The sequence below is a fragment of the Capsicum annuum genome, unplaced genomic scaffold (assembly GCF_002878395.1).
Source record: "Capsicum annuum cultivar UCD-10X-F1 unplaced genomic scaffold, UCD10Xv1.1 ctg6046, whole genome shotgun sequence".
In the NCBI taxonomy this organism is placed as follows: Eukaryota; Viridiplantae; Streptophyta; class Magnoliopsida; order Solanales; family Solanaceae; genus Capsicum; species Capsicum annuum.
Window position 1 is genome coordinate 1 of NW_025869271.1, and position 9772 is coordinate 9772.

Below are 9772 nucleotides of genomic sequence, written 5' to 3' on the forward strand. Positions count from 1 at the left end.
GGCTACTTTACTTGTGGAACGGTCATTCATTGACCTTAGGAGCCATGTTACAGTTAGCGGTGTCTGTAACATCTCAGCTTCTGATGTGAAGGGTTTGTTATCTGATCATGTTAGAGCAAAAGTTTGGGCAGCAGGATCAGCATCCTTCTCACTAGGTTCCTCTTCATTGCCTCCATCTGAATGATTGTGTGCATAATAAATTGTCACTCCTAATTACGCTGATAGTTGGGGAACTGCAGGGATGCACGGACAATGGAACTCCTTACAATCAGAAGGTCAAATTGAAAACCGGGGTGATATGCCATCAGTGCAAGACCAAACAACGGAGGATGAAGTGAATGCCAAGTTTGTATCCAAATCTAAAAGGGAAAAGTCACAAAGCAGTAGCTTTTTGCAGCGGTCACGTAATGATATAATGGATGCTGCAGAAGCTGTCCGTCGGGTTGCTTCAAAGGGAGCAGGAGCATTTGCAGAAGATAGTAGAAAAACTGAAGCCCTTGTGCTTGCAGCCGATGGAATAATTTGGAGTGGGTGTTCAAATGGCTTACTTGTGCATTGGGATGGAAATGGCAATCGTTTGCAAGATTTTCATCACCATTCTTGTGCTGTTCTAAGCTTATGCACTCATGGTTCTCGGATATGGGCTGGGTACATAAGTGGCATGGTACAGATGCTGGATCTTGAAGGAAACTTGCTAGTTGGTTGGGTTGCTCATAATGGGCCTGTAGTAAAAATGGTAGTTGGGGATAACTATCTTTTCAGCTTGGCTACTCACGGTGGTATACGTGGATGGAGTCTTGCCTCTCCAGGACCTATTGATAACATAATACGGCCAGAGTTAGCTGAGAAAGAACATTTGTACACTAGAAAAGAAGTTTTCAGGATTTTAGTTGGAACCTGGAATGTCGGTCAGGGGAGAGTTTCACAGGAAGCACTTGCAGCTTGGCTTGGATCCACAATTTCCGATGTTGGAATTGTAGTGGTTGGGTTGCAAGAAGTAGAAATGGGAGCAGGTTTTCTTGCAATGTCTGCTGCAAAAGAAACTGTAAGCTATTTCACCTTCTATATGTTATAGCCACTCCAGCTGTATAAGAGATTTTAATACTGTATGCAACTGGTAGTTGTGCTGTTTGAACATGGAACCGGAAAAAAAATAATCTGTTTCTATTTGTGTGTTTGATTACGAATGAAGTTAAAGAAAAAGGGAGACTTTTGAATCTTGTTGTCTTAAACTAAAGGTTTATAATGCAGTAAAACGCATAAATTGAAATAGAGGTATTGGAAACTCGATCAGTTTGTTATTTAGAAAAAAAGAAGTCAAGAATCCCAGTAGCTGAAAGAGTTGACAGGCTTTGTCATAAAAGAATGATAACATGCAATGTTCAAGTAGTTCTGCCCTATTTCATTCAGCTGTCTCCTTGATGCTGCGTCTCTACTTGCGCAGCTAATCCTTGAACATGGCCAAGAGATTAGAGGGCAGATAAAAGTAGCACTAGATGCTCTACAATAGATGCATAATTTGGCGCACATGTGGATTGTGTAACCTTATACTTCCCTAGTCTTGTGTCATGTGCACAGCATTATCACTCATGTCAACTGTAGGTAGGACTGGTAGGTAAGGCATTGGATGAAGGATCAACTTCCAAACGTGTCGGATTAAGGCAACTAGCTACATTGCTTATTGCTATCTGGTAAGCTTGTGGAGATTGCTTCTCTTTGTAAGCTGAAGTCACCAAACTATACCTCCTAGGAACTGCATTCTTCGTAAAGCTTCATATTTCTAGCTGAATTTGGGTGATATAGTTCTACCTCGAGCTCCGGATCCTACTTTTACTATTTTACTCATTTTCTTCATTGATAATATTTAATCAGGGTGAGGAAAACTCTCAGAAATCATGTCGGAGACCTTGAAGTTGAAGCAGTTGCATGTGGCTTAGGACGTGCAATTGGTAATAAGGTAACTTTCTTCATGATGTTTAACTTTCTTCATGATGTTTAACTTGTATTATTAATCAAATGTTGGTTTGTTTACATTAAGATTCATCCCACAGATGCTCAAGGCATAGAGCTGCTTGTTCTACTAAATTATTGGTTCTTGCCTTAATAAAGGAACAATGAAATGACTTGTATGGCTCTGTCATATTACACATTTGCAATGCAGGGTGGAGTTGGTCTGAGGTTAAGAGTATTGATCGAATAATATGCTTTGTAAACTGTCACTTAGCTACTCATTTGGAAGCAGTCACCCGTCGCAATGCTGATTTTGACCATATATATCGAACAAGTTCCTTCACTCGATCTTCTAACCTTCTTAACAATGCTGCTGATATGCTGTGATACCTGTTTTTCTATTTGCACTGTTGTCTTCTCATGTATTTACTATGGCTGCTTTGCTCTTCTGGCTTGCCATCGATCCTTCTTGCAGTTGGTGTTTCATCTGCTGCTCAAACGCTTCGTGGTACAATATGGATGTGCATTTCCTAAATTTGTTTGTCAAGTGATTTTACATTCTAATGCAGTTCATGTGACACCTTCTTATCTACAACAGGCTGCAGCAGTTAATCCTCAGGGAAAGCCTTATCTTGCTGAAGCTGATATGGTGATTTTCTATTTTTCTTTGGTGATTTCAATTATCGTCTTTTTGGGATATCTTATGATGAAGCAAGGTACTTTGTCTCACAAAGAAGCTTTGATTGGCTTCGCGAGAGAGATCAATTAATAGCAGCAATGAAAACTGGCATGCGCGAAGCAATAATCAAATTTCCTCCAACTTAATAGTTTGAAAGGGGAAGCCAGGATTAGGAGGTGAGGCATATTGTAATGATATAGAATGTGACTGAACATCTTAGGCTGCATTTGTTTTTTTTATGATTCAGACGTCTAAATCTGAATGTATATCTGAATGATTAAGATATTGTCTCTAGATCTGAAAATTGAATGATTAAGATTGTTTGTTTTTCAACATCTGAATGTGCAAAAAGAATTTACTTGTATATATAATAAAATAAAAAATATAATTTAAATAAAAAATTAATTATATATTATAAAAGCATGTAATTTAATACAACAAAATTATTATTTGACTGAGAAAAAACATTTATGTTTGTTAGTGATAGTGGAGATGGTTTATAATGATGGTTGCGGTGACTATATACCTCTATCTGAAATAATGGTCAAAGGGACTCCATGCAATTTCACCAACTCCATAAGATAGAGTTTAGCATAATCTTCGACTGAATCTGAAGTGTGAACTGGCAAGAAATGAGCCGGCTAAGTCATTCGGTCCACGATAACCCAAATAGAATCATGCTGTCGACGAGTACGAGCCATCTCTGTAATGAAGTCCATATTCACCATTTCCCACTTCCAAGTAGGAATAATGAATTCCTAAAGCGCACCACTGGGCCTCTAGTGCTTAACCTTAACCTGTTGGCAATTTGGACACTTAGCCACGAATTCTGCAATATCCTTCTTCTTGCCATTCCACTAATAGACTTTTCGCAAATCACGGTACATCTTAGTGGCTCCTGGATGAATAGAATATCGAGAACCGTGAGCTTCCGCTAACATCTGCTACCTCAAGTCATCCATATCTGGAACACATAATCTGACCTGACAGTGAAGAACACCATCTTCCCCTTGGGAGAAAACCTCAACCTTCTGATTCTGAACTGCCTCTTTTAACTAAAGCAAAATAGGATCACTATCTTGCTTTTCCTTCACCTCTACAACAAATGTTAGCACCAGCCAAATTGTTCTACAAAATCAAGACACATTCAAAAATTTCCAGTGGAAGCAGAGAAAGAGTTCTCTTCCAGATCACCTGTAGTGGTCAGTCCCCCACCAAAGAGGATGGGCAAGCATCAGAGTATCGTCCCAGAGGTTCCTTTGGTTTTCCCAGGTGGCTTGAGGTGATTCTTCATTTCCTAGATGCTCTTAATTTGGGTTTATACTTTTTCATCCTACAGGAACGAGGATTAGATAAATCTGACCAGCCAAGCAACTCCTTTTTCTCTTAGTTAATGCCTTCTCCATTGTTTTTAGCTTTAACATGTACTTTTTTGGAACTTAAAATGGACTTTCACTGCAAGCAATTCAGGTCACACCTGCAGCTGGCATCATCGAACCTGATCAAGCAGGTCCTAAATGTTGTTTACATTACTTCTCTTGGACTGAAGATTTATGACAATTTTTTGCGTAGTGATCACTGGAGGTCTATTTATAGGGACGGCAATGGGGTGGAGCGGGGTGGGTTATAGCGTTTGCCCGGCGGGGCAGGTTTGAGATTTTGCGGTTGCAGAATAGTTAATCTTTTTAAAAAAGGGCAGCCCATGGTGTCTGGGGAGTGCCCCACCACAAGAGTGTATTGTACGCAGTCTTATCTTGCATTTTTGCCAGAGCTGTTTCCAAGGCTTAACTCGTGACCTTCCGATCATATGACAGCAACCTTACCAGTTACTCCAAGACTCCCCTTCAAGAACAGGTTATTTTAAAAAAAAAAAAAAAATCAAGCGGGGTGGGGCAGGTTCGGGGGTTTGAAGGAAATGCATTCACATGGGCAATTAGGCGGAATTTAAAAGATTTCCAGTATAGGTTTACAAATTTGCATATTAGTAAAAATCTACACACACATTCCTCTATATATATATTATTCTTGTTGCATAACTCCTTTTTATTTTGTAGCTTATTAGATTTTTTTAATCCATATTTGCAGTACAGAATGTTACTAATGTACTCCAAAATAAATTTCTCATCTGGTTAATGAGCTCTCTGTTTTTCAGGTTTTGATAATTAGATGAATTATATTTTTCTAGCTTAGACTGATATTTGTTTAATAAAAGGGCTCTAGCCCGACTTTGAATTAATATATATATATATATATATATATATATATATATATATATATATTAATTCAAAGTCGGGCTAGAGCCCTTTTATTAAACAAATATCAGTCTAAGCTAGAAAAATATAATTCATCTAATTATCAAAACCTGAAAAACAGAGAGCTCATTAACCAGATGAGAAATTTATTTTGGAGTACATTAGTAACATTCTGTACTGCAAATATGGATTAAAAAAATCTAATAAGCTACAAAATAAAAAGGAGTTATGCAACAAGAATAATATATATATAGAGGAATGTGTGTGTAGATTTTTACTAATATGCAAATTTGTAAACCTATACTGGAAATCTTTTAAATTCCGCCTAATTGCCCATGTGAATGCATTTCCTTCAAACCCCCGAACCTGCCCCACCCCGCTTGATTTTTTTTTTTTTTTTAAAATAACCTGTTCTTGAAGGGGAGTCTTGGAGTAACTGGTAAGGTTGCTGTCATATGATCGGAAGGTCACGAGTTAAGCCTTGGAAACAGCTCTGGCAAAAATGCAAGATAAGACTGCGTACAATACACTCTTGTGGTGGGGCACTCCCCAGACACCATGGGCTGCCCTTTTTTAAAAAGATTAACTATTCTGCAACCGCAAAATCTCAAACCTGCCCCGCCGGGCAAACGCTATAACCCACCCCGCTCCACCCCATTGCCGTCCCTATAAATAGACCTCCAGTGATCACTACGCAAAAAATTGTCATAAATCTTCAGTCCAAGAGAAGTAATGTAAACAACATTTAGGACCTGCTTGATCAGGTTCGATGATGCCAGCTGCAGGTGTGACCTGAATTGCTTGCAGTGAAAGTCCATTTTAAGTTCCAAAAAAGTACATGTTAAAGCTAAAAACAATGGAGAAGGCATTAACTAAGAGAAAAAGGAGTTGCTTGGCTGGTCAGATTTATCTAATCCTCGTTCCTGTAGGATGAAAAAGTATAAACCCAAATTAAGAGCATCTAGGAAATGAAGAATCACCTCAAGCCACCTGGGAAAACCAAAGGAACCTCTGGGACGATACTCTGATGCTTGCCCATCCTCTTTGGTGGGGGACTGACCACTACAGGTGATCTGGAAGAGAACTCTTTCTCTGCTTCCACTGGAAATTTTTGAATGTGTCTTGATTTTGTAGAACAATTTGGCTGGTGCTAACATTTGTTGTAGAGGTGAAGGAAAAGCAAGATAGTGATCCTATTTTGCTTTAGTTAAAAGAGGCAGTTCAGAATCAGAAGGTTGAGGTTTTCTCCCAAGGGGAAGATGGTGTTCTTCACTGTCAGGTCAGATTATGTGTTCCAGATATGGATGACTTGAGGTAGCAGATGTTAGCGGAAGCTCACGGTTCTCGATATTCTATTCATCCAGGAGCCACTAAGATGTACCGTGATTTGCGAAAAGTCTATTAGTGGAATGGCAAGAAGAAGGATATTGCAGAATTCGTGGCTAAGTGTCCAAATTGCCAACAGGTTAAGGTTAAGCACTAGAGGCCCAGTGGTGCGCTTTAGGAATTCATTATTCCTACTTGGAAGTGGGAAATGGTGAATATGGACTTCATTACAGAGATGGCTCGTACTCGTCGACAGCATGATTCTATTTGGGTTATCGTGGACCGAATGACTTAGCCGGCTCATTTCTTGCCAGTTCACACTTCAGATTCAGTCGAAGATTATGCTAAACTCTATCTTATGGAGTTGGTGAAATTGCATGGAGTCCCTTTGACCATTATTTCAGATAGAGGTATATAGTCACCGCAACCATCATTATAAACCATCTCCACTATCACTAACAAACATAAATGTTTTTTCTCAGTCAAATAATAATTTTGTTGTATTAAATTACATGCTTTTATAATATATAATTAATTTTTTATTTAAATTATATTTTTTATTTTATTATATATACAAGTAAATTCTTTTTGCACATTCAGATGTTGAAAAACAAACAATCTTAATCATTCAATTTTCAGATCTAGAGACAATATCTTAATCATTCAGATATACATTCAGATTTAGACGTCTGAATCATAAAAAAAACAAATGCAGCCTAAGATGTTCAGTCACATTCTATATCATTACAATATGCCTCACCTCCTAATCCTGGCTTCCCCTTTCAAACTATTAAGTTGGAGGAAATTTGATTATTGCTTCGCGCATGCCAGTTTTCATTGCTGCTATTAATTGATCTCTCTCGCGAAGCCAATCAAAGCTTCTTTGTGAGACAAAGTACCTTGCTTCATCATAAGATATCCCAAAAAGACGATAATTGAAATCACCAAAGAAAAATAGAAAATCACCATATCAGCTTCAGCAAGATAAGGCTTTCCCTGAGGATTAACTGCTGCAGCCTGTTGTAGATAAGAAGGTGTCACATGAACTGCATTAGAATGTAAAATCACTTGACAAACAAATTTAGGAAATGCACATCCATATTGTACCACGAAGCGTTTGAGCAGCAGATGAAACACCAACTGCAAGAAGGATCGATGGCAAGCCAGAAGAGCAAAGCAGCCATAGTAAATACATGAGAAGACAACAGTGCAAATAGAAAAACAGGTATCACAGCATATCAGCAGCATTGTTAAGAAGGTTAGAAGATCGAGTGAAGGAACTTGTTCGATATATATGGTCAAAATCAGCATTGCGACGGGTGACTGCTTCCAAATGAGTAGCTAAGTGACAGTTTACAAAGCATATTATTCGATCAATACTCTTAACCTCAGACCAACTCCACCCTGCATTGCAAATGTGTAATATGACAGAGCCATACAAGTCATTTCATTGTTCCTTTATTAAGGCAAGAACCAATAATTTAGTAGAACAAGCAGCTCTATGCCTTGAGCATCTGTGGGATGAATCTTAATGTAAACAAACCAACATTTGATTAATAATACAAGTTAAACATCATGAAGAAAGTTAAACATCATGAAGAAAGTTACCTTATTACCAATTGCACGTCCTAAGCCACATGCAACTGCTTCAACTTCAAGGTCTCCGACATGATTTCTGAGAGTTTTCCTCACCCTGATTAAATATTATCAATGAAGAAAATGAGTAAAATAGTAAAAGTAGGATCCGGAGCTCGAGGTAGAACTATATCACCCAAATTCAGCTAGAAATATGAAGCTTTACGAAGAATGCAGTTCCTAGGAGGTATAGTTTGGTGACTTCAGCTTACAAAGAGAAGCAATCTCCACAAGCTTACCAGATAGCAATAAGCAATGTAGCTAGTTGCCTTAATCCGACACGTTTGGAAGTTGATCCTTCATCCAATGCCTTACCTACCAGTCCTACCTACAGTTGACATGAGTGATAATGCTGTGCACATGACACAAGACTAGGGAAGTATAAGGTTACACAATCCACATGTGCGCCAAATTATGCATCTATTGTAGAGCATCTAGTGCTACTTTTATCTGCCCTCTAATCTCTTGGCCATGTTCAAGGATTAGCTGCGCAAGTAGAGACGCAGCATCAAGGAGACAGCTGAATGAAATAGGGCAGAACTACTTGAACATTGCATGTTATCATTCTTTTATGACAAAGCCTGTCAACTCTTTCAGCTACTGGGATTCTTGACTTCTTTTTTTCTAAATAACAAACTGATCGAGTTTCCAATACCTCTATTTCAATTTATGCGTTTTACTGCATTATAAACCTTTAGTTTAAGACAACAAGATTCAAAAGTCTCCCTTTTTCTTTAACTTCATTCGTAATCAAACACACAAATAGAAACAGATTATTTTTTTTCCGGTTCCATGTTCAAACAGCACAACTACCAGTTGCATACAGTATTAAAATCTCTTATACAGCTGGAGTGGCTATAACATATAGAAGGTGAAATAGCTTACAGTTTCTTTTGCAGCAGACATTGCAAGAAAACCTGCTCCCATTTCTACTTCTTGCAACCCAACCACTACAATTCCAACATCGGAAATTGTGGATCCAAGCCAAGCTGCAAGTGCTTCCTGTGAAACTCTCCCCTGACCGACATTCCAGGTTCCAACTAAAATCCTGAAAACTTCTTTTCTAGTGTACAAATGTTCTTTCTCAGCTAACTCTGGCCGTATTATGTTATCAATAGGTCCTGGAGAGGCAAGACTCCATCCACGTATACCACCGTGAGTAGCCAAGCTGAAAAGATAGTTATCCCCAACTACCATTTTTACTACAGGCCCATTATGAGCAACCCAACCAACTAGCAAGTTTCCTTCAAGATCCAGCATCTGTACCATGCCACTTATGTACCCAGCCCATATCCGAGAACCATGAGTGCATAAGCTTAGAACAGCACAAGAATGGTGATGAAAATCTTGCAAACGATTGCCATTTCCATCCCAATGCACAAGTAAGCCATTTGAACACCCACTCCAAATTATTCCATCGGCTGCAAGCACAAGGGCTTCAGTTTTTCTACTATCTTCTGCAAATGCTCCTGCTCCCTTTGAAGCAACCCGACGGACAGCTTCTGCAGCATCCATTATATCATTACGTGACCGCTGCAAAAAGCTACTGCTTTGTGACTTTTCCCTTTTAGATTTGGATACAAACTTGGCATTCACTTCATCCTCCGTTGTTTGGTCTTGCACTGATGGCATATCACCCCGGTTTTCAATTTGACCTTCTGATTGTAAGGAGTTCCATTGTCCGTGCATCCCTGCAGTTCCCCAACTATCAGCGTAATTAGGAGTGACAATTTATTATGCACACAATCATTCAGATGGAGGCAATGAAGAGGAACCTAGTGAGAAGGATGCTGATCCTGCTGCCCAAACTTTTGCTCTAACATGATCAGATAACAAACCCTTCACATCAGAAGCTGAGATGTTACAGACACCGCTAACTGTAACATGGCTCCTAAGGTCAATGAATGACCGTTCCACAAGTAAAGTAGCC

The 9772-nt window shown here is 38.9% G+C and overlaps 1 pseudogene; it reads left to right on the forward strand.

Annotated features, from left to right (window-relative positions):
- Positions 1-10: 10 nt before the first annotated feature.
- Positions 11-4186, forward strand: LOC124893496 (annotated as a pseudogene).
- The last annotated feature ends 5586 nt before the right edge of the window (positions 4187-9772 follow it).